The 26,708-nt window shown below is 38.8% G+C and overlaps 1 protein-coding gene across 4 annotated transcripts in view; it reads right to left on the bottom strand.

The window, feature by feature from the left end:
- The window catches only part of MRTFA (myocardin related transcription factor A), a 72,631-nt gene that overhangs the window by 33,147 nt on the left and 12,776 nt on the right, over positions 1–26,708 (bottom strand). For 3 of the 4 annotated variants that reach the window (XM_081331739.1, XM_081331738.1, XM_081331741.1), the window contains exon 2: positions 26,253–26,514. The gene's annotated coding sequence lies outside the window, so the exon portion shown is untranslated. Of the gene's footprint in view, positions 1–10,627; positions 10,679–26,252; positions 26,515–26,708 lie in introns of all 4 variants that reach the window. The other variant, XM_081331740.1, reaches the window with a different exon arrangement.

Raw genomic sequence — 26,708 nt, 5'->3', positions numbered from 1 at the left:
CTAGGAAAAGAATTAGAAAATCATTTTTCTTAAAGAATTTCATAACATTAATGTCATTGAAACTATAATGTTTCAACTGTGAAGTTGTGACATTCACAATGTAAGTATGGATGACAAGGAAGTCAGAATTTTTGACTAACCTGATTTAATAGCTTCTCTCTTGGGACAAACAAAACAAAATAGAAGTGTGTATATCTTGCTAAGCAGACCATATTTTTTCTCCTTATGGGTCTAACTTATTCAGGAGCAGATAAGCAGTCATTTGGACATCACAGTAAGGAAGGCACACACATTTTCCAAACCAGGGATTATCCTCATATATAAAGGAAGGAACAGATCAAATAAAACATTGGGACTGGATAAGGAAATTAATTCTAATAATTAAATTAATGAAATACATTTAATGATTATGCCTGTATATTTCTCTTCTAAGACATTAAAAAAATACAAACTAGCAATTTCTGCAGAGATGCTTGGGAAGATACACTCTAAAACTGTGACTAACAATCTACTATTAATATTAATTAATCGGCTATTCACAATTTTTAAAAGTTCGACTTCCTAAGACTTACAAAATTCATTCTCAGATACATTTACACTCTAAGCATATTCTGATTAACTGAACAGACTTAGAAAAATAATTAGAGATGGATAGGTGTGATATTTTCTTTCGGCAAAAATAGAACTTTATAGCAGTGCAAACATTCAAATTTATTAAAGCATAGTATTTCCTTATATTTACTCTGTAATCATTTTAACAGCATATTAATTTTATATGTGAAACCATAAAATTATGAAATTACTGATAGTGGCTTCACTTGATTGCTACATTGTACTGAGAGGGTGGATCAAAATTGTAATGACAAACTGTTTGCATAGGAAGTGAAAACATCCATTCTAACCAGACAAAAATATAGAAGACCTGCAGATATGCTGAAAGTATTTATTACATTAGATATAGATAAAAATTTAAATGATTGTTCTTTTATAGGGGCTATAAGGCTACTGCTTCTCACACATTCTTATTTTACAGTACAAAATTCTGTTACATTCTGTGTTGTTTGCAAAAGTGATTTCTTGGTTTACGCTAAACCAATATTGGGTGCTATTGATATTATTTTTGCTTTTCATTTTTTGGACAAACAAACCTCCTGGCTGAGATTCCAAACCCTAGTCTTTTAATCAACAGATTGTTCAGTGACCATACGTATCTGGCATTAGATGGGGTGAAACATTTTTTTCACTGAATAGTTATGAACAGTCGCTAGCCCTTCAGATTTTTGCAACAGTCAACTGCAACAACTCAAAATCTATTACAGCACCTTATTTGGGAAGTATAGGATTTGTTCAAGGAGGCAGGAACATTCCAGGTTTTTAGAACCTCTCTATGTGAATTTTCAGAATAGTGGGCAGTGCCTGTTCCTATTTATGTTCCTATCTTCCTATTTTTGGCAAAACATGCAAATGAGATAATGGATCTCTTTCTGCAACCATCAGCAAGTCCTGTACAAGAAGATGGCATCATAAAGTAAGATAGGATGGAACAGATATACATCTAGAGAACAGTGAGTGCTTGCAGAGTAAATGGAAGTCCAAGACCACCTTGGAAGAAAATATTTTTTTTTATTAAGGTCCAGCTTTTCTTTTTCAGCACAGAAAGCACAAAGTCCACTCATTCAAAAGCCAGTTGTGACTGCAATCAAAATAGTTCCCTTCCAAGTGAGAGTTTGGACAATATGGCTGACCAATAGCTCAAAAGATACTGTAAAATGCTAAGAAAAGAACAAGAGGTACTATGAAATGTGAAAAACAAAAGAAGAGAAATATATTGACTTTCAAAATTGATTTAACCAAAGTTCAAGAGATAAAATAAAGCTACTGAAGCTATAAGCAAGGTTAAATTTATAATGACAAGCTTCTTCATTTTAATTGCAATAGGAATTTCATAAATATGGGAGACAAAACAATCATAAGGAAGAATCCCTCCTTCTACACAAAGGATATGAAATAGTTCACTTATAATGAAAATGTTAACAATATTGAGAATTTGAAATGTACATCATGCCAGAAGCTTGAGAATAAATTACAGTCAGATACAAAATTGTAGTGTTGTTATATGGACCAAAGGTCCTACCTGATCAGAAGCCAAAGAACTGAGAGAAGAGGCAAATGTACATCTACATCTGATACAATCACTACAGAACTAATCGGGTGCTGTCTGTACAGTTGTGAAAAACCTTGCATAATAAAAGAGGCATGGAACCTACAGTTTCAGCTAAATAGAAAGTATCTCCCAATAATCTGGAACTAAGCTTGCCTCTATTGATGCAATTATGCTGGCAGAAAGCATTAGAATGAATGACCAAGTACTTCTATCTAGACTCTCTTTCAAGCACCACTGTAGAAGAGGAAAGCAAGGACTTCCACTTGTTCTCACTTGAAGTGAACTGATGATATCTGACTGAGTGCATCTATCTTTCCATACATCTTGGATGACTCCCAAAGGAGAGGCAGAAATGAACTCTAGGCCATAGCCAAAGGCTATTAGGGAAAGAACTCAACAACCTATTGTTGAAGTATCCCCTTTGAGGAGGAACAGTTTATCCAAGAACGAGTCAGAACTAAAGCTGCATCTGCAACCCTGTGCTGATCAACAACAGAATGATCCAGTGGAATCTTAATAGCTGGGGAAATGGATGCTAAAACAAGATGCTAAAACAGAAAAACATCTACTTCTGCTTCATTGACTATGCTAAAGCCTTTGATTGTGTGGATCATAACAAACTGTGGCAAGTTCTTAAAGAGATGGGAGTACCAGACCATCTTATTTGTCTCTTGAGAAACCTATATGCGGGTCAAGAAGCAACAGTGAGAACTGGACATGGAACCACTGATTGGTTCAAAATTGGGAAAGGAGTCCGGCAAGGCTGTATACTGTCGCCCTGCCTATTTAACTTATATGCAGAGCACATCATGAGAAAGGCAGGGCTAGATGAATCAAAAGTTGGAATTAAGATTGCTGGAAGAAATATCAACAACCTAAAATACGCAGATGATACCACTCTAATGGCAGAAAGTGAAGAAGAACTAAAGAGCCTCTTGTTGCGGGTGAAGAAGGAGAGTGCAAAACTTGGGTTGAAACTTAACATTAAGAAAACCAAGATCATGGCATCTGGCCCTCTCAATTCCTGGCAAATAGATGGGGAAGAAATGGAGGTAGTGACAGATTTTATTTTCCTGGGCTCCAAGATCACTGCAGATGGGGACTGTAGCCAAGAAATTAAAAGACGCTTGCTCCTGGGGAGGAAAGCCATGGCAAATCTAGACAGCACACTAAAAAGCAGAGACATCACCCTGTCAACAAAAGTGCGTATAGTCAAGGCTATGGTCTTCCCAGTTGCAATGTATGGCAGTGAAAGTTGGACCATAAGAAAGGCTGAGCGCCAAAGAATTGAGGCCTTTGAACTATGGTGCTGGAGAAGACTCCTGCGAGTCCCTTGGACTGCAAGGCGATCAAACCGGTCAGTCCTAGAGGAGATCAATCCTGACTGCTCTTTAGAAGGCCAGATCCTGAAGCTAAAACTCAAATACTTTGGACACCTAATGAGAAGGAAGGACTCACTGGAGAAGAGCCTAATGCTGGGAAAGATCGAGGGCAATAGAAGAAGGGGACGACAGAGAATGAGGTGGCTGGATGGAGTCACTGAAGCAGTAGGCGTGAGCTTAAGTGGACTCCAGAAGATGGTAGAGGACAGGAAGGCCTGGAGGAATGTTGTCTATAGGGTCGCGACACGACTTTGCAGCTAACAACAACAGTATTTTATTAAGCTGATTTCTGACTGATGTCATTGGGTCCTTTGTGACCACTTTGTATGCATTAATGTCTTCAAGTAAGTATTGAGCCTTATAATTGTATTCAGATTTATCCATGACTACAGTGCCCTGCCCTTATCTGCTGGTAAAATGACAATGGATTTGTCCCTACGTAGTTCTTCTAGTGCCTCCCTCTCCATTTTTGATAGAATATGGTGTGGTCTATGGGCCATGAGTAGTCCTGTGATTCGTTGCCTAATTGAGTTTTTAATCTCTTCGTTAATTGTAATACGTTGTAGTGTTGGTTCTATGGCCGTCACAAAATCAATTGGACATGCATTCATAAGGTTGAGGCCCGTGTCCCATTGTAGCAGTCTGGTTTGTTTGTTTGTTAGTCAGGGTTCTTAATGATATATTATGGACAAGCCTGTTGGCATTATTGTGGTTATCTGCTTTTCTCAAATACTCCATTTTTTTAATGCAGTATTTCAGTCTTGTGTTGGCGTTATCCATATAACCTGTCAAAATGCTGAGGCAATAATGTGGTTTGGCAGAATTCTTGGCGTTTCTGAATCTCTATTGTCCAGGTTTTAATGCGTCTGTGATGATCGTTGATTAAAGCATGTAATGTCCGCCACTAGAACTGCCGGATTATCGCCTGGCCTTCTCATGAAGTGTGAGTCAACAATTGATCTTCTACGAAGCGATTTGGGTGGTAGATCACTGCGAATACAGTCATGTAAAAATCTTAATTTTTGATAGCAAATAGTCTCTTTTTGCAAGTTTTTCCCACCTTCTAGCTTGGAGCAATACTGCTCGTCCATAGTTATTCTTAATAATTTTAAAAATATGAATCCCAGGCATATTTACTTAAAGTATAAAATCTTCGAACACCGGGATGGATAAAACAGTCATTTATTGCTAAAAGATCATAATAAGCAATAAAAAGTAACTGTTTAAAGTATATCTACCTAATCTAAGCTTTCGCTGGTCCTCTGCCAGCGTCATCAGAGAAAAAACATTGAAGGTTTGAAAAACTGTTGGTAAGCCTGTTTGGTTCCGTGCTCTGCTCATTGGCCGTTTTGTTTGGATGTTTCTCCGATATAGCTACATTGGCAGTCATTGCATCACACCCTATAGATATTTTTCTTTTTCAGATAGATGTTCTTTTGGGCGCATCAACTTGGTACGGAGTGTCTGGTTTGGCCGGTGTGCCACATTAATGTTAAGCGGTGCATGGTGACCCTATTAGACCATGTGGAATAGGCAGATGTAGATGAGAAACAGGCAGATGTAGATGAGAAATATCACCTCAGGAAGCCTTTTTTTGGAAAAAAATGATGGTGAGGTCAATGGTAAAATAATATACTTTAATCAAAGTGAACCTACCCTCAAGGACAAAGAAGAGTTGAAGCCAGAAGCCCACACCTATCATTGGTTTACATGTTTACACTGGAATGTTTAGTCAAAAATCTTAAAGGTTTGACTTTGTAAAAAATGAATTTGAAACTGCACTGTTTATAGTGATATAATAATGAAGCTCTAGAAGAAAATGAACCAAGCTCAGAGACCACCACAGATCCCACATATTCATTCTCTAAATTTATTTTCAGTAACATACTCTAAATAGAATTTAGAGTATGAATATGTGGGGTCTTTGATGCTCTCTGAGCTTGGTGGTTTTCTTGCAGATGTTTATTACCAAACTAGATAACATCATCAGTGACTCTACAGTTCAACCCTAAGCTGCAATGGTTGTGTGAAAAATGGTCATATGTCACATTTTTCAGTGGCATTGTAACTTCAAACAGTAACTAAATGAACGATTGTTAAATCGAGGACTACGTGTACTTTCATTTTCATTTTGTACTTTGATAAGTTGAATAAAATTTTAAAAAAGAAACAGTACACTGCAACTATCAATGAACTAATTTTTATTTCTTTTAAATACATAGGTTGACTGAAAAATGTCTCCACTCCTATAATTTTAAAGAGATTTTAATAAACAAAGCAAAAAAAATCTTCGAAATAAGTTCTCGTTATCTGCATTTACTTCTCCAAATAATCACTATCATTTGCCATACTCTTCTGCCAAAGATGGGTAATGAATAAAAGAACTGTGCACTTTTTATCTTCAACCACATTGTCAAGTTCTTTTCACTTTTTCATTTGAGTCCATGTAGGCACAATATTCCTTCAATTTGGGGACATAGCATTGTACCAAATCTGGACTGTTTGTCAAATGGGATAAAACATTAAGATCTTATTTTGCAATTGCTTCTTGAGCAGCTCATGAAGTGTGAGGCCTGTTGCATCATAATAAAAAGTCTGTGTTTTTATCACACACACACACATGAGAGACAGACAGACAGACAGACAGACAGATGAAGTTTTATTAATTATATTCTATGGACTGATGCCTCAGTCAGCATTCTTTTGTCAGAATTCATGACACTGTGAAAAAACTCTTCATTTTCATTCTCCAAGTATGACAGGAATTGTTGGCAAATTTTAACCCTTGAAGCTTTCATTGTTGCCATCTGCATCTGAGGAACCATATCACACAATCGCCAAGATTCGAACTTAACTGAACAGGTAATATTATCATTATATTTCAAATTGTTTTGTTTTGTATATGAGTTGACAGTTCATCAGGCTTATATTTGCAACAGAAAATTGCATATTTTGAAGGAAGTAATTGGCTCTGCTATAATAAGTTACCACTTACATTCCATTCTTGCATTAATTTAACATAGAAACAGTTATTGCTACAAAATGGAAAGTTATGTTTAGTTTGCTTAAAATGTGTTCTGGTTTTCATAAAGAAGATATTTGGTTTAGTTCAACAGTAGGCAGCTACTGTCATCCAGTTATTTTAACTTTATCGACTTCAACCTACATAAGCCCCATTTATAATGGTAAATAGCAAATCGAGTTACAGAACATAACATTTCCTATCACAGAATGTTAGTACAACACAAAATGGATCATTTTCTATTTGAACCAAACACAAAAGCAGACATGAAATAAAATAACAGGTATTACCTTCTGTAATCACAACCATGACAATCAGCTCATCCCAAGATTTATATAGCAACCATGGCATGTTCAATGTTTTACTAGAAAATGACTTAAAATAAAACTGGAGACCTCCTTAGACAAGGCTTGCTAATTCTTGCTAATTTCATTCTATTAGTATGAAATTGCCATCACTCTATGCTTTAACTAACTTCCAAATACTTGCCTTGGCCTGGAGCCTATGCAGGATTGCACTGTAACTTCAGCTAAGAATTCTGTACTTTGCAAGTCGGTTGTTCACAATGATTTTTAAATGATTTTGACATAACATTTACTCCTGTTATGTGTGATGTTTTATTTTTTCCTAACTAATTCCCATAAATTGCATTATATTAATCCTTCTGCTCTGAAGAAAGTCACTCTGCTTTAGCTCTGGAAATATATGAACACTCACATATATGCAGGTCAATTTTCCAACAGCGTCTTCATTTTGAAATGTTGTTCTTCCATTTTTGCTGGCTATATAAAACAACTGATCAAGCCTCAACAAAGCTGCAATTCTCCCTACAAAGGACAGCAATGCTACTTTGAGAAATAAAGTTTAATCAGGACTTGCTTAGCAGCAGTTCATAGATGATAGTTCCCATTTGGAACTCAGCTTTATGACTAAGAATCTGTAAACCACCCTTTCTCCACTCGGGAGACTGTAACTGAAGAAGTTTGTATATGTTTTCTGATTTTTATGTTGGGGTTCCCTAAGACCTGAAAATTATCTTACAAGTTCCTCCAGGGTAAAAAAAGCTGGGAAAAACTAATGTCAGTTAATAGTTAATTTGTAGATATCCATTTTTAAAAAAATATTTATTCATTTTAAACTTTCTAAAACAATATTTAAAAGGCATTTGTGAATAAGAGACATAAAGACATATTTATTGAAACTATTCACTTTTTCACTTCCCTTTTATTACTAAAGGGACGCGGTGGCTCAGTGGGTTAGGATGCTGAGCCTGTCGATCAGAAGGTTGGCAGTTTGGCGGGTCGAATCACGAGTGCCGCGTAACAGAGTGAGTGCCTGTTACTCGTCCCAGCTTCTGCCAACCTAGCAGTTCGAAAGCACGTAAAAATGCAAGTAGACAAATAGGGACCACTAAGGTGGGAAGGTAACAGCGTTCCGTGCGCCTTTGGCGTCCAGTCATGTCGGCCACATGACCACGGAGATGTCCTTGGACAAGCATTGTCTCTTCGGCTTTGAAACGGAGATGAGCACTGGCCCCTAGTCAGAAACAACTAGCATGCATGTGCGGGGGAACCTTTACCTTTACCTTTATTGCTAAAGAAGTGATATAAAGTTACTTGATATTAAATAAGCTTTTGTTGACATGATTCAAAACTAGTATCTTAAACTGACTCAGTGCCAAATTTTCATAAAAATACTTGGAAATAGCCAAACTAAAATAAAGATATGGATATAATCTGGTTACAATCTGCTATTTTATCCATAAAACATAAAATGAGAATTGCATTAGCAATTAGAATTTTTGATAACTTTCACTGAAACACAATCAAATATATCATCATATACAATGTTCCTTAAATGACAGACCTTCAAATATAATATTATCTGTGGATAACTTCGTTTTAATTCTTCCAAATTAAGCTGATTTCAAAAATATGGTTGTTGTCCTTAATAACATAACATTCAATAAGCAACTGCTACTATTTAAATCTATCCAATGTAGAAAAGGGCACTTTTTGAAAAAGTTGGGCAATATTTGCATTTTTATAGAGGATATATATAGTATGCCTTATAGCAATAAAATCTGGCAGAAACATGTTTTTACCTAGTAATACTTAATAATTACAAGCTGGTTAATCTTTTATAAGGAACGTATGTAGTTATTTGAATCATGAATATTTAAGCATTAAGTTACTATTTTATTCCACCGGGTCTGAATCAGAACTACAGTATTTAAACATAATGAGTTAGATTTGGTGAAGCTCACCCTCGGGTCTGGGACTGCTTCAAAGCCCTGTCTAGGGTATTTCTGTTCCATCAAATTCCCCATTTCATTCCAATGAATTTATTTTTAGCTAACACATACGACGGCAGTCTAGATTTCTTGCACAGCTATTCCAACTATTTCTCTCAATGTAGGCTTTTGGGTTGCTGTCATGAGGTTCTATCATCCATCCCCGTATCCCTAACTGCCATGAATCATCCACTGCAACATCCCCAATTAGATGAGATTAATGTTCATTATCTTTTACTATAATTATTTTTGTTTCTTCCTCTAATCAATATCCAAACATCTTGTATCACTTCTGTCCCTTACTACTGAAACAAGAAAGCCTTGTAAAGACTAAAGGGTATAACCTAATTTAGATTCTCACATACACCCGCTCATAAGAGATTACGATAAAACTGAACAAAGAGCATCTTCTAGCAGAAATTAAAAGACATCTTAAGCACTACCAATACAAATAAATTCACTGTAAAGTATTATAACAAACTTACAAGAAGACCCTCAATAGACATGAATGGTAAGTTTTAAGAGTCCTCCTAATATAAGCAAAACAGAGCTCACTAACCTTCCCTCAAACAGTGGTAGGAGTCCTGACTCAAACCTGCATTCTTTACATCCTTTAATACAATCTCTGCAAATGGCACAATTCCACCATAAGTAGGTTGGAGAGTTTTTATTTTGTCCAGCATGTTGAAGAAAATCCCAGGATCAGAATATTCCCTCAGGGTTGTGCAGAGTTGTTAAACTTAAGTAAAGGCCAATATATATGGCTCAAAATGTCCGGTTGAACCTTCGCTCTTGAGTGCCAGTTTATAGCTTGAAGCTGAGCTCACGCAGGGGTTAAGCAGATAAAAGAGACAGATACATCTAAAACGTAGACATCTAAAGATCAGAATCAATAAGCTTCTAGCCAAACTCTTGTCAGCAGCAAGTTCAGGCAGAGAAAAGTCTTTCTTTCATTATGGAATGAATGTATATGCATGCATGCAGTAATGAGACTGAGGCTCAATCTTCACAATCAACACAATGACTGATGGAAGCTGTATGCACTAATAGCTAACCTCATTCACCCAAAATAGTATGCAGTTGGTTTCTCTACTCAGAGCTCAAACATTTGTCAAGCCAGCAACACTACGTGATACAGTTCCAGCCTTCTTTGTTTCCAAATCTAAAACTTCTATGTCCACAAACATGACATGAAAACATGGGATCAACAAACATGAAAACTCCTACCTAATCCAAACTTAACTAATATTAAATTATAGCATCTGGAGTAAAGTCACTAAACTAAGTTAAATAAAAACATAACTTACTAAATTCTTTGTACAACTATTGTGCAAAGAATAGTTTACTCTTAAACATTACAATGCAACTGAGCCATTGTATCAGTAATACATTAATCTACAACAGTGTTTCTTAATGTGTGGTGCTAGGACCCTGGGGGCAGAGTCTCTCTTGGGGGTTACAAAATCAAAATTATTTGCCTGCCTATGTTGAAAATAGTATTAAAATCTCATCAATCATGAGAGCACCAGCTAATGTATTAATTTTAATATGGTAAATATTGATAACTCAAACAAAAGCTCTTCTGGAGTCCTCCATAATTTTTAAAAGTTGGTATGATCTTGTGGGGAAAAAAATTAAAGAAACTCTAATCTATAATAACAGAATGAGTTCTAAATTTATTTCAGACCTATTAAGTTCCACTTATGGAATGCTTCTGGACATGAAAAACAGAATTGCAAGCATCTTTACATCTTTCAAGATTTCACCTTTAATAGTTCCATGAATAAAAATATTACACTCCTCTCCTTCGGGCCAATCTGTAAAATAAAAGAATAAAAATAAAAGCTCTACATAATTATTTAGCCTAAAAGAAAATAATCATATATCCAGAGTACTTTTAAATATTCCTTACAACTTTTTTTTTAATTTCCAAAGAACTATCTAGTGCACTCTACTTTGGCAAAGGTTGTCATTAAATCTTTGCACAAATATATGTAGGCTTTTGAGTTGCTAGGTTTGGGTTACAACATTTAGCAGCATTTCACTTAGAAAGTAAGAAATAATTACTACAAATATAATGCTCTAGCAAAATAATTTCTTAAACAACTGCCTCTACAAAGGAAAGAAGGGAGCAATTTCATCCTTGGGAAATTTCCAGTTTGTCTCTAGGGACAAAAAGATCTTACTGCTGAACAAGAACAAAGCATTTGCCCCTTTTAAATTTCAGGTTGAAAACCCCAAATATATAAGGCTTCTCCAAATAATTACACTCTGATTACTATGAAAACAAGAGGGAATACATGTATTTCTCACTGAACAATCACAACTGGGACAGCAACTCAATCATTAAATGATCACTAAGTGAAACTGGGACTATGCTTACGAACTTACTTCAGTATTCCTTTGCTTTACATATCTACGAAGATCATAATTTTTTAGGACTGATAATGTTTTTCATCACTCTGGTCACTAAACGAGGCAGCTGTTAAGCAAGGACTACCTGTACAAGTTTAAAGGCTTTCACTCTATCTTCATAGGAATTATTTAAGCTATCAGAAACTATTTCAACTTGGAACTTTTTCATAAGTCATTTGGTCCTGATAACTTTTAGAATAAAATATTTAATATAACATTTACTGTACATGCCTGCACAGAGTGTGCAGTTTATTCTTCCTGACAACTGGCTGCAGCTGCTCAAGCAGCTCAGGAGTTTCCTTGCAATGGTGGACAGATGGCCAAAAAGAAATTTCTCTAAAAGCAGAAAAGACAATCAGCTTGGGAATCTGCATTTCGGCCTAAACACTGAAACGCTCTGCAGCAGTTCCTACTCTCCTAACACAGGGCTTTTCAACCTTTTCACCAATTGTACCACTTTTAGGATATGGCAACATCCGAGTACCACCAGTCGCCTAGCAAGGTGTCAAAAACTTAATGACAAAAAAAAGGAAAAAGGAAAAAAGTGATGAAGTACAGGTAGTCCTCAACTTACAACAGTTCACTTAGTGACTGTTTGAAGTTACAATGGCACTGAAAAAGTGCCCCCCAAGCCACAGCCGAGCAAGACACTTGCCTCCCTGCCTGCCCGGCGGCGCTCTTCCTCCTGTCTGAGGTTTCTATTCTTGTGAGCATTTCTGTTGAGGATTGGCAGTAGGGATGGGGTGGGGGGGTGTTTGGTTTTTATTCCCCCCCCCCGTCTGCTGGGTGGTTGCAGCAGGTTTTGGTCACTTCACATGACCCTGGGACACTGTGACCGTCATAAATATGAATCAGTTGTAAAGTATGTGAATGTAAACCACAAGACCCTGGGGATGCTGCAACATTCCAGCTGATCGGTGCTTCTTCTGGGCTCAGCAGAAGCGCCAGGATCAGTGCTGAGCTCCAGCTGGAGCCTAGCGCTGATCCTGACGCTTCTGCTCAGCCCTGACAGCCCTGCAGCTCCAGCCATCTCTCACTCAGGGTTGTGGAGTGCTGCCATCGGTTCAGCTCATTCCCTTCCCCCGCTACCACTTTTCTAGGATGGTCGCATACCACCTGCCAGGTGCCAATGTATCACAGGTGGTACTGGTACCACTGGTTGAAAAGCCCTGTCCTAACAGATTTGCATGTACAGACCATATATTTTTACAAGTGTCTGTTGCTTGTGCATAAACTTTGCTATACCATGAAGTATAGATGCAGGAATAGAAAATGAAGGCTGGAGAAACTATCAGAGTTAACCACAGTAATTACTACTATAAGCTTGGGGAGGGGAGGGGAGGGGAAGAGAAGAGAATTATATTCTGGAGGCAAATGGCTTCCCTATCTCATCCAGGCACTGTACTTGTGATTACTAAAAATATATCTAATAACTAGTAAGTTGTTTGAGCAATCTAATAAATTGTCAAAAATTCAATGTTCAAGTACACTATGTCCAATGAAGATGACAATCAATTAAGAAGTCACTCTGAATTACTGTTCCAGATTCTGCCAAGAACATTTGGATATATAAATGCTTATTAGGTCTCACAGATACACACAATTATATGTGAAAGTGCAGTTAAGATCAACCGGCGTGAAGCCAAGAAGCTGTATTTGAGGACATATCTCCCCCTCTTGAGAATTTAACCAAGTTTTGCTTTCAGAATGTACCATTTTTTTCTTACAAGATAATAGAGAACGTAAAAACAAGCAGTCAAAACCACATAGTTAAAACATTAAACATGGTATTAGCTATTCTTAACCAATCTACTTCTTTTATTTCCCCCCCCCCCTCTTCTGAAAATCACATAAATAGCATTTTCTACCTTCACATGCTACCTAGAAAAATGAAGAAACATGCACCCCTTGCGCTTCTTCTCTGGCATGATACTTTATCCAAGGAGGCCACCAATAAAGCTTAGCTTGCCTATGGTGGGGAGGGGATCAAAAGTCACTTTCAGAATCTCTTGGTTTCTAGGCCAGCACCTTCACCACTACACTAAACTGATAATTCCAAGAAAAGATGCATTTCATTAAAGGAGCTGCAAACAGATCTATGTTTCTACCTCTGGGCACTTCAAAATACCTTTTTATTTTCAAACTCAAACAACAATAATTTTTAATATACAGACCTCAATACCTTGCAGAGTAAATAAATCTGTTTTCTGCATGTTGTAAACACACATTAAAAATAATACATATATACAAATTAATTACTCGGGATCCATTCCCTACATTGCCCTATTATCAGACTATTAACGTCATTTCCCCTAAAGATTTCTGATATAAGTCAATTCTATTAAGAGGCTTCAGGAATATTTCCCACAGGTAGTGGATTATGCTCTATTTAGTGATTCTTCTTCTTTACTTCCTTTTTTTACAGTTTCGGGTCTTTAGGGAGATACAAAATTCTGCTCTTGCTCTTTTGGCGGTCTCAATCGTTATTAATTGAAGTTGTTACAGAATGTCTTTGATGTTTTCTTCATCTTCTTCTGAGTCTGTCTGCTGCTGTTCTCTGACCTTCTCCTCTTTTTGTATATGCCTTGTATGGTATGAAATCCCACTCCAGGTGAGCAAGCCAGTTTATTTGCTGTTTTTGTATGTAATTAAAGATTGCCAATTTTTTTCTCTTCTGGTCTCATTTCTGATTTTATCTCTTCTGGTCACTCCAGCAGCTGTCCTCAAGCATCTCATTTCTGTGGTGATTAACTTTCATTTACGTTTTGTTGTAAGTGTGCATGTTTGGTACTGGTAACATAGGGTGGGGATGAATATGCTTTGTATGAAATGCTTCTCTGTGCGGATCAGTACTGCCTTACATTATGAGTGGAGCAAGGTGTCCTAATACTTGGTTTGCCTTACTGCATCATATGTTAATCTCTTCATCCACTTAAAACAAGCACTAAATTGTTGGAGAAAATAGAAAGCTTTGGAGAAATGGCAGGTCTGAAAATAAATAGAAAAAAGACTAAAATATTGACAAAGAACCTAACAGATAAACTAAAAAGTCAATTTACAAAAAAGACAAATCTGCAAATAGTTAGTACCGTATATACTTGAGTATAAGCCGAATTTTTCAGCCCACTTTTTGGGCTGAAAAATTCCACTTCGGCTTATACTCCAGTCAACAAAAAAAACTTACCGAGGACTTGTGCACGGCCGAGGCTTTGGTGCTTCCGGGATCGCCCGCACCTCTCCCAAGCCACCGCCGTCCGAGACCTGCCGAAGTTTGGGGAGGTTTGGGGAGGTGCGCGCGCACCTCCCCAAACTCCGCGCCTTGCCTGCCTGCTTCTTTCCGCAGCGGAAAGAAGCAGGCAGGCAGGGCGCGGAGGAACGGAGACTTGCCGACGTTTGGGGAGGTTTGGGCGCCTCCCCAAACCTCGGCAGGTCTCCGTTCCTCCGCACAGACCTGCCGACGTTTGGGGAGGTTTGGGCGCCTCCCCAAACCTCCCCAAACCTCGGCAGGTCTCCGTTCCTCCTGCCGACCTTTGGGGAGGTTTGGGCGCCTCCCCAAACCTCCCCAAACCTCGGCAGGTCTCCGTTCCTCCTGCCGACCTTTGGGGAGGTTTGGGCGCCTCCCCAAACCTCGGCAGGTCTCCGTTCCTCCGCGCAGACCTGCCGACGTTTGGGAAGGTTTGGGCGCCTCCCCAAACCTCCCCAGGTCTCCGTTCCTGTTTGGGGAGGTTTGGGCGCCTCCCCAAACCTCCCCAAACCTCGGCAGGTCTCCGTTCTTCCTGCCGACCTTTGGGGAGGTTTGGGCGCCTCCCCAAACGTCCCCAAACCTCGGCAGGTCTCCGTTCCTGTTTGGGGAGGTTTGGGCGCCTCCCCAAACCTCCCCAAACCTCGGCAGGTCTCCGTTCCTCCGCGCAGACCTGCCGACGTTTGGGGAGGTTTGGGCGCCTCCCCAAACCTCCCCAAACCTCGGCAGGTCTCCGTTCCTGTTTGGGGAGGTTTGGGCGCCTCCCCAAACCTCGGCAGGTCTCCGTTCCTCCGCGCAGACCTGCCGACCTTTGGGGAGGTTTGGGCGCCTCCCCAAACGTCCCCAAACCTCGGCAGGTCTCCGTTCCTGTTTGGGGAGGTTTGGGCGCCTCCCCAAACCTCCCCAAACCTCGGCAGGTCTCCGTTCCTGTTTGGGGAGGTTTGGGCGCCTCCCCAAACCTCGGCAGGTCTCCGTTCCTCCGCGCAGACCTGCCGACCTTTGGGGAGGTTTGGGCGCCTCCCCAAACGTCCCCAAACCTCGGCAGGTCTCCGTTCCTGTTTGGGGAGGTTTGGGCGCCTCCCCAAACCTCCCCAAACCTCGGCAGGTCTCCGTTCCTCCGCGCAGACCTGCCGACCTTTGGGGAGGTTTGGGCGCCTCCCCAAACGTCCCCAAACCTCGGCAGGTCTCCGTTCCTGTTTGGGGAGGTTTGGGCGCCTCCCCAAACCTCGGCAGGTCTCCGTTCCTCCGCGCAGACCTGCCGACCTTTGGGGAGGTTTGGGCGCCTCCCCAAACCTCCCCAAACCTCGGCAGGTCTCCGTTCCTGTTTGGGGAGGTTTGGGCGCCTCCCCAAACCTCGGCAGGTCTCCGTTCCTCCGCGCAGACCTGCCGACCTTTGGGGAGGTTTGGGCGCCTCCCCAAACGTCCCCAAACCTCGGCAGGTCTCCGTTCCTGTTTGGGGAGGTTTGGGCGCCTCCCCAAACCTCGGCAGGTCTCCGTTCCTCCGCGCAGACCTGCCGACCTTTGGGGAGGTTTGGGCGCCTCCCCAAACGTCCCCAAACCTCGGCAGGTCTCCGTTCCTGTTTGGGGAGGTTTGGGCGCCTCCCCAAACGTCCGCAAACCTCGGCAGGTCTCCGTTCCTCCGCGCAGACCTGCCGACCTTTGGGGAGGTTTGGGCGCCTCCCCAAACGTCCCCAAACCTCGGCAGGTCTCCGTTCCTCCGCGCAGACCTGCCGACCTTTGGGGAGGTTTGGGCGCCTCCCCAAACGTCCCCAAACCTCGGCAGGTCTCCGTTCCTGTTTGGGGAGGTTTGGGCGCCTCCCCAAACCTCCCCAAACCTCGGCAGGTCTCCGTTCCTCCGCGCAGACCTGCCGACCTTTGGGGAGGTTTGGGCGCCTCCCCAAACGTCCCCAAACCTCGGCAGGTCTCCGTTCCTGTTTGGGGAGGTTTGGGCGCCTCCCCAAACCTCCCCAAACCTCGGCAGGTCTCCGTTCCTCCGCGCAGACCTGCCGACCTTTGGGGAGGTTTGGGCGCCTCCCCAAACGTCCCCAAACCTCGGCAGGTCTCCGTTCCTGTTTGGGGAGGTTTGGGCGCCTCCCCAAACCTCCCCAAACCTCGGCAGGTCTCCGTTCCTCCGCGCAGACCTGCCGACGTTTGGGGAGGTTTGGGCGCCTCCCCAAACCTCCCCAAACCTCGGCAGGTCTCCGTTCCTGTTTGGGGAGGTTTGGGCGCCTCCCCAAACCTCCCCAAACCTCGGCAGGTCTCCGTTCTTCCTGCCGATCTTTGGGGAGGTTTGGGCGCCTCCCCAAACCTCCCCAAACGTCGGCAGGTCTGCGCGGAGGAACGGAGACCTGCCGAGGTTTGGGGAGGTTTGGGGAGGCGCCCAAACCTCCCCAAACAGGAACGGAGACCTGCCGAGGTTTGGGGACGTTTGGGGAGGCGCCCAAACCTCCCCAAAGGTCGGCAGGTCTGCGCGGAGGAACGGAGACCTGCCGAGGTTTGGGGAGGTTTGGGGAGGCGCCCAAACCTCCCCAAAGGTCGGCAGGAGGAACGGAGACCTGCCGAGGTTTGGGGAGGCGCCCAAACCTCCCCAAAGGTCGGCAGGAGGAACGGAGACCTGCCGACGTTTGGGGAGGTTTGGGGAGGTGCCCAAACCTCCCCAAAGGTCGGCAGGAGGAACGGAGACCTGCCGACGAGCCTTGGCCACACAGGGTATTCCTGTGTATTCAGGCTTGCAAAATGGCGGATCGAGCCTCTGCTGGCGGCAGAGGCTTGCAGAACGGCGGATCGGCTTATACTCGAGTCAATAACTTTTTCCAGTTTTTGGGGGTGAAATTGGGGGTCTCGGCTTATACTCGAGTCGGCTTATACTCAAGTATATACGGTACTTGGGAATCTATTTAACAGCAAAATGTGCAACACTAAAAGAAAATAACTATGAAAGATTGTTAAAACAAATAAAACTGGATTTGAAAAACTGGAAAAATCTCCAACTGTCAATGTTAGGAAGAATAGCTACAGTGAAAATGAATATCTTACCGAAAATACTCTTCTTATTCCAAAAGATTCCTGTAAAATTGGGAAAAGTTTTTTGATGACTTGAATGCAACAATATTGAGATTTATCTGGCAAGGGAAAAAAGCACTAATTAAAATGAAAATGTTACAAGAAGCCAGAGATAGTGGAGGATTTGGACTCCTGGACTGAAGACTATTATTATTAAGCAGCTATTTTAACATGACTTAAAGAATGGATAACACTTATATTTATATTAAGTTACCTGAATGGCTTTCAACAATGGAAGCTTTTGCTTACCCAAATTTAATTAACTACGACAAAGTCGTGACTTATAAAGATATCTTGGATAATGAAGGAAAACTGAAAGATAGACAAGATTTACAACGACAAGGTATTGATCTAGCGTGGTGGCCATATTTGCAAATTCAAACGAGATATGACAAAGATAAGAAAACAACAAGATTTTATAAAGAACAGAGAATTTGATCAAATATTGCTAAAAACAGATGAAAAGTTGATTAAGAAACTTTATAAATTTCTGCTAAATTTAAACATGGAAGAAGAACAAGTAAAAGAAACAATGATAAACATGGGCAAAGAACTTTGGATATTCTATAGATTTGGAAGACTGGCAAAACTATGGGATAGAAATATTAACTAAAGCAGTGCCATATAAGGAAAACCTCTACAAAATGTTTTATAGATGGCATATGACACCAGTAAGATTAGCGAAAATGTTTAAAAATATTTCAAATAATTGTTGGAAATGTAAACAAAGGCCAGCTACTTACTATCATATCTGGTGGACATGCCCTAAAGCAAAAAGGTTTTGGGTTAAGATACACGTATGGTTGGAAATGATGATTAAAAAACAGATAGAATTCAAACCAGAACTGTTTTTGTTAGGAATATTAGGAGCTAACTATGAGGAGAGCAAATATTTATTATATGTATTAACAGCAGCGAGAATTGTATTTGCCCAATATTGGAAAAATGAAAACTTACCAACTAAAGAGGTACTAAAGAAAATTTTAGAATGTGGAGAAATGGATAGATTGACTTTAGAGATTAAAGAGAAAGAAGAGTCAGTTTACTTTAGAACATGGGATAATTTTTATCAATGGTTAAGAAAACGAACTAGGAAGAAAGGAATGAGATATGTTCTTTTGAATACATATTAGTAAGAAGAATGCTATACATTGATTAATATTGTCTATGATAACTAATCATACTTACTATTGTTATCTATTACTATATTAATTATTGTTAGCTAAACATATGTAGCAATATTTAGCAAACAGAATATTCTGTTTGCTAAATATTGAAAAAGTTACTGAGGGATAACCCCAATGTTGACCCCAACCCTGTCCTAATCTCAACCCCGATCCCAACCCCACCCTAAACACCAACCCCAATCCTGACCCTATTTTTTTCCTAATCCTATAAAATCCAATAAAATTCTTTAAAAAAAATGCATATATTCATGAAATTTTCATGGGACCAAAAGAAAAATGTCACTGCTTTTGAGTATAATTATTTTAATTTACCAATCTAAACTATTATTCCCCAGTAATGTGACATCCTTCTAATAACTAGGTTCAACCTTGCTTAACATCCAGACCTAAATGATCAATTGATTACTATCATGTAGTATAGTGAGGCAACTAGAAGTAATGAAGCTTCTGACATTTCGGTTATAGGCAAAATGAAACTGAACAAATACAAAGCAAGCAAGTGATAAGGGGGGATGGAGGAAAAAGGGTCAGGCACAGGAGACATTGCCTATATGGCTTGGTTTTTTTTTCTTCCCTCTCGTTGCAGAAAAATTGGAGTGGAAGGAATTACAAAAGAATAAGCAGGCACATTGTGCAGTGCACTGGGTTGTTTGGGTATCCCATTCATAGCTGCCAGTGTCAGCACTTTCCTGTAATATGAGCCTACTTGCTCATTTGCAATCCCTTCATCTCTAATCTCTCTGCTCTGCAAGGCTGGAGAAAAGAATAAATGTTCAGGCACATGACAACATGTATTGGCTGTAATGACAATCATGTGACTGAAAGACACAGTTTGTAAATGAAGGCACTGGTTGCAAATGTAATTATGTTTTTAGCACCACTGTAACTTTGAATGGTTACTGAACAAGGTAGTTGGTAAGTAAGGACTGCCTATACAGCCATTTCAAACAGAATATATCCAGAATTTCTCTGCCATGTTTGATAGAGTGCTATACAGTGAATAGTTGACAGGAAACTCCCCATTAACCTCTAACATTAAGTTCATCTGCCCCAAGACTAAAATTCCACACATTTCTTTAAACTGAATTTCTCCAAAATGTATTTTTCTTTTCACAGGAAAAACTGCTTAGTTGATGTGTCCATGCAGATTAACAAGCTATTGCAAGTTCTAGCCAACCTGATTTGAAGTGTGACCCAGAGAGTCAAGTTGCCAGGAATGTGAAATAATCAAAATCAGACCAAAACTGATAATAATCACAGCTTTGGAGGCCTTGGGGTAGATGAAAGATTACTGCTTCAGTTAACTAAAGATGTGCTGGGGACAAAAAGCAAAAGCATTATATGATGATTGATTGTAAATGACAGCAAAATTTGTAAGTAAAAAAGTGATTTTTTTAAAAAAAGTATTAGTATGAAATCCAGCCTATAGTACTAGAAAACACTCACTACCAGCTGCTCACTAATATTTAAATGTATACATATGCCAAAAACAAATTAAACTATCATAATTAACTGGAATATTTATCAATGAAATTATAAACACAGGAAAGTTTTAAACAATACAAGGGAACTTTTTAAAATAGTTCAGGAAAATTGACAATTAGAAATCATGCTATGTTGGGCTACCTAAGATTTGAATAAAGCCAAATGATCTAGTACACGGATGTCAAACTCGCCGCATCACGTGACATATCACGACATATTGTGACTTTTTTTGCATTGCTGGAGCAGGGGTAGGCACGGCCTTCCAATGATGCAACCGGCCAGCAGTTTGACACCCCTGCTCTAGTATGAACAGTTGATCACATTAGCCCCCCACCAAATTCTTCCTCATGGTTATTTCTTCACAGAAATCTCAAATATGAATACTAAAGTTTTCACCAGCATGATATAATCAAATATATACAAAACTTTCAGATTGTTCCAATTGTTGTCAATAGACCGTTCTATAAGTACCTGACAAAAAACATAACAGCTTTATATTTCTCTGAAAAGAACTGTCATAGCAGTCTAAAATATGAAGGAAAAGTATGCATTGAATGCAGTGGTGGGATTCAAATATGTGAACAACCACTTCTCTGTGTGGATGCCACTTCTGAAAGTCCATTCTGGGCTTGGGCAACAAAAAATTAGCTACCGGTTCTGCTGAAGTGGTGCAAACCAGCTGAATCCCACCAGATTGAATGTTTCAATAGGCTCAATATTAAGACACTGATCACAATGAAATAGCTATCCTTCACAACATGACAGTGGTTATAGGCAGTTCTCTGTAAAAAAAAAAAAAAAGGTGCCGGAACTCACACACATCATACAACCCACCTTGCCTACCCTACAAGGTTTACTTTTGTACCCCTTCAATTGTTAGTGTATCTAAAAGACTAGGGTTTTGTTCCAAGGTAAGTTAATACTATTAATGTTACCATGCACTGTGTGGCTTTAAATTACAAGAAGGCATTTTATTAATCTTTTGGGACATTTACCACTGGCATACCCATTAAGTTTAATGAGTGGAAATGTCAGCTTTCTATGTGGAATGAAATTGGCCCATTAAAACAAAATTTGGTTGCTTGTAAAAGATTGAATTATTTTTAAGAAGTTGTCAAACACGGTGGAAAAATTTGCATTTGGAGTTTAATATGGATATTGACTTGAAACAAATTAAAGTTGAAACTTTGTCAGTGAACAGATTACTTTTAATTTACCTTTAAGTTCAGCTGCCTTTCTTTCCTCTTGCTTTACCTCTTTTTAACCTCATACCCCGCCTTCTGTAAGGGAAGGCAAAAGGCTCACTCACCCTCCTGTGAAACATGGCCTCCATGTTTATGTGTCTTCCACCGCCACCATTGGCTTTCACACCACATGGTCTGACCCAGCCAATCAAGCCACACTCTGGCTGTGGTGCTTTGGCACCTCATGACTCCTCCTAGAGGAGGCAGACAGTGGTAGAAGGGACCGTCTCACACCGTACCACCAGCGGGGCATTTTCAAAAGCAAATGAGGGCAACAATAGGAAAAAAACGCAACTCTGGAAAATCTGTCGAAAAAAGGTGTCGAAAATCTGTTCCGGTGTGTTCTATGACAAAAAAAGCCCTGGTTATAGGCAACTTTTAATACCACCATACCTGCACTAAAAAAATAGAGAAGGAAATGATGTCTCCCCTTGGAACAGCATTCATCATTTCTCTCACAGAAATAGTAAGCTAATAGCTAATGGAAACTGGATTTTTGTGCTTTTTTATTGTTAAAAATTATTCTTTCCACGTTCAGTGAATTGAAGATCTTATGTTACTTGCAATAGTTAAGGTACCAGGCTAGAAACCAGGAAACTGTGAGTTCAGGTCCCACCTTAGGCATGAAAACTGGCTGAGATGACCTTAGGCCAATCAGTCTCTCTCAGCTTGACCCACCTCACAGTGCTGTGATTGTAGGGAAAATGAGGAGTAGTAAGGAGTATTTATGTATGTTTGCTGCCTTGAGTTACTATAAAGTAATAAAGGCAAGATTTAAAAAATCTAAAATCTATGAATAAATTTCTAATAAATAAAGGTTATATGCAGATGATTAAAATAAAATATAGTCATTTTTATTGAAACTATTTGTAAGGCTTTACATATTCATATATATATATATATATATATATATATATATATATATATATATATATATATATATATATATATATATATATATATATATATATATATATATATATATATATATATATATATATATATATATATATATATATATATATATATATGTAGCACATATATTTATAATATTTTGGGGAGTTTTCTTTTTTCTATTCTATTAACTGAACAAAAAAGTAAATAGCTAGTTGGAAAAAACTAAGTTAATCTTGCTAATGTGCATAAAACAGTAGCAATCATCATAAAAAGTAATCTCACATAAACAGACAAGATGTATTGATATCAAACATTTTGAGTCCAAGTTTAATCAAGTTTCAGGGAAATTTTAAGGATAATATTACCTGAAAACACCTATGTAAAGAATAATTAAAAGTCTTCAATTTTCAGATAAAATTATTTGGATTAAATTATATAACTTCAGAGTTTGATAGTTTTTATATATTTTGGGGAGCATAGGTCATTGGGACTAGGTATTTTCTCTTTTTTACAGTATGTCAAAGTGGTTGAAATTTACATGAAAAACCAAGCTATCAATGTAAGTGCATACAATTATTATGAAATTCCAGACCTGATATATGCATGCCCTAGATTTGATTTGTGTAGTATTCTGAACTACTTCTAAAATATACACACATTTATAGTCCACCAAGTGTTAACCTGTTCTGAGCCACTCAGGACAATTAACTTAGTTGTGACTCAGTCTGTGCCTTAAACTGGAAACAGAACAAAACCTCAGTAGTAACAAAAATCAGACAATATTTTAATGACTCCTTCCTATTGTTCCAAGTACATTTTCTTCATCCCTCAATGTAAAAAACTAGTCAGGTGTGGTCTATTCCATTATAATATTTCTATTTTGAACTCATCATCAACTCATTTTCGGGTTTAACAAAAGGGCTATTTCAAACAACTAAGATTTAAAATAATTTTATAATTTAATATCCTACAAAACAAAATTTTAAACAGAAAAAAACCAATATTTTAGGAAAAAGCTATTCTCCAGAATTAATTTGGTAATGTCAAAAGAATTTTAAAAATGAACTAAACCTCAACAGCACTAACAGATATTTATATCAATGTTTGAAATGAAAAGGAAAATTATTACATCTAAAATATAAATACTACTGCTGGTAAAAAACTATTAAACATCTATTTTCAAAATAGCTGTTTTCCATATAGCAGTTTAAGATCTCAACTGAAAAGATATTCTAATATAAAAACCACAAAATATTGCTAATGTATATCTAGATACCTAGATTATATATGTTATTAAAGTGATTACACATTGTAGCCTTCATCTTCAAAAAAGCATACATTGTTCCACAACTAATACCACACAATTGTATTTCTATAGTTGTCATTGTTGAATTAAAAATCCCTTCTTAAGTCCATAGTCACATATACAAAATGATAAATTATTAGCAAACTGAACATATATATTCAGAAATAAGATTCTTTCCTTCCATTTAAACTCAGGCATATGATAATGTGGTTGAATAAAAGTATTCAGCAGGTATACAATAACTTTTAAAATAAAATAGGGAGTGATTGAAATAGAATAGCAGTATTACAAATGTGTATGAATTTACATCTGTGAAAGACTGAAGAACAGCCATGCAGCTGCATTAGAAATATATTTAATTAAAAAAAAAATAATTTTAATTGTGGAGCAACATAAAAAAGTGACGCTGTTCATTTATCTACTCTTACAAATGTGCAAAATAGTTTTCCACAGCTTAGTTTATTACATTTTTTGTAAATATTAAACATCCAATAAATTTTGGGGGTCCTTCAAGTTACCATTGGCTTTTGGTTTCCCAGTTTCTAGCCTGGTGCCTTAACTACAATACCAAATTGGCTCTCCCAATTATATTATTGCCCATAAAATTACTTGGTAACTGTCACCTAGGGAGATACATAGACAGCCAGATACTTTATTTTGTTTAGTAACTGTTAAAAACTTCCAAGTGCAGTACATACAGCTAACTACACTCAAGAGCTAACATCAAATCTTATCTTCACCGTACTTAATATTGTAGAATAAATTATATTGATATGGTGAAATCTATTAAGTACAACAAAAATCACATACAAAAGGATCTCATTATTTTCTCCATAAAATATGGTTATTAAAATACTTAAATGCTATAGATATGTTAGTTCTAAGTTGGATCTCTCCTTGATAAGTTTCCATCTGTTATTGTCCTGCCCTCAGGTTCTTTGGAGAATAGATTGACCCCCTCTTCTCTGTAACAGCTCCTACAATATTGGAAGACTGTTACATCAGCTCTTAGTCTTTCTCTTCGTTAGACATATCCAGTTCCTGCATGTTCTTCATATGTTTTAGCCTCCTAAGTCTTTGTTGCTCTTTTTTCCATTCTTTCTAAAGTCCCAATATCTTATTTGTATCATGGTGACTAAAACTGGACATATGCAAGCGTTGTTTTATCAAAGCAGTATAAAGCGGTACTAACACTTCATGTGATCTTGATACTAGCCCTCTGTTGATGCAGCCTAGGACTGCACTGGCTTTCTGGGCACTTGCAGAACACTGCTAGCTCATATTTAAGTGGTTGTCCACTAGGACTTCTTGATCCTTCACATAATTACTACTATTGAGTCAGGAACCATGTATTCTATAGCTGTGCATTTGTTTTTTCTTGCCTAAGTTAGAACCTTTTCTCACCACTGAATTGCATTTTGTTTGATAGGTCCCTGTATTCAAGTCTGTCAAGATTCTTCTGGAGTGTTAGTTATTCTCCCCAGCTTGGTCATCTGCAAATTTGATGAGTTCCCCTTCTATCCCCTCATCTAAATTGTTTATGAAGATGTTGACGATTACTGGGCCTAAGACAGAACCATGATGTACTCCACTGCATGCTTCCCTTTGCTAGTCCTCTAATAATTCCCTAGTGCTCCAGGATATTTGAAAGGTATGTTTCAGTAGTTCCAAGGTCACATCTGTCAGCTCCTTCAGAACTCTGAGATGTAATTTATCTGGTCTTGGTGATCTGAATTCATCTGCAGTGGATAAGGGTTGTCTTACCATTTTCTTGCCTATTTTGACTTGATTAATTTGACTTTTATGATACTGCTTTGTAGGTTAGACTGTTTTTCCTTTTGTGTAAAGACAGAAAAAAAGAATAACTTAAGCAGTTCCCTGCTGCCCATCACCTCGTCATCTTCTCCATTAATAGATCAATCATTTCCTTTACTTTTTTCTCATTTCACTCATGCTGAATAAACTTTTTAAATTATTTTTGACATTTGTTGCAAGTCTTTGTTCATTCTCAGCCTTAACTTTCCTGATCCTGTATAAAATCTTTGTGCATAGTACTAATTTGTGCAGCAGTTTATTTCTTTTGAAAAAAATAGATTTGTATTTTACTAACATTTTGAGGGCTACTTTGCTGTGAACCACAGCTCACATACTACAAGTCACACAGGACATAAAGCCCAATCCAAACAAAGCACATTGTGCTCTATGGTTAGTTAAACATAAATGAAATAAGAAATGCAACTATTTCTAGCTAATGGTCTGCTACTCAGTTTGTCTATGTACATCAATAATATAAATGAATGTAAACATTCTTCAAGATAAGAATCATGTCCCTATGTAAACCAATTAACGTAACTTTTCTTAATTTAAAACAGAAGCAGACAGTACATTAGGATAGTTTATACTATACCTAGTAAGATGTCCATATGTCTACTGAGAAATTAAAAACTGTTGTGCAAAAACCAGTATAATAGTGTTTTTACAGTACAATTCATTAATGATAGTTAGTTTTCTATGTACCACGCTCATTATGACAGGCCTTATTATTTCACTTACCATTCTTCCTCTCACTAAGAGGAGGAAGATTGGGGTTCCGGCCAGGATGAAGGCCTACAGTCAGCTCGGGCTGCAAGGAAAGTTCCTGCAGTTCATCGGCAACAGCTTCACTTTGTGGGCTTGGTGCAGCCGAAAGAGACACTGAGAGTGTTTCATCTTCATTCTCGCCAACCCCTCCTCCGTCCAGCCCATTTCCAGCAACGACGGAAGGGGGCAGGCACAGGACGCCAGAGAAATCCACTTTGGCTTTCGTGATGACAACCTGAAGAGAAAATAAAAGTTAGAAACTAAGAAACACAGACACATACATATATGCATTCCTACATTCTCCTATTCTCTCTCTCTCTTTCTCTCTGTCTCTCCCTCCCCCCTCGTGGACACTCAGGACAGCCTGATAAACCACAGAGATGGCAATGGATCCTTGCCACGGATTGACTAACACAGCTAAATAACCAT

The sequence above is a fragment of the Vipera berus genome (genome assembly GCF_964194415.1).
Source record: "Vipera berus genome assembly, chromosome: 6".
NCBI lineage: Eukaryota > Metazoa > Chordata > Lepidosauria > Squamata > Viperidae > Vipera > Vipera berus.
Note: the sequence above shows the minus strand (reverse complement) of the source record. Positions and strands in the feature narration are given on the sequence as shown.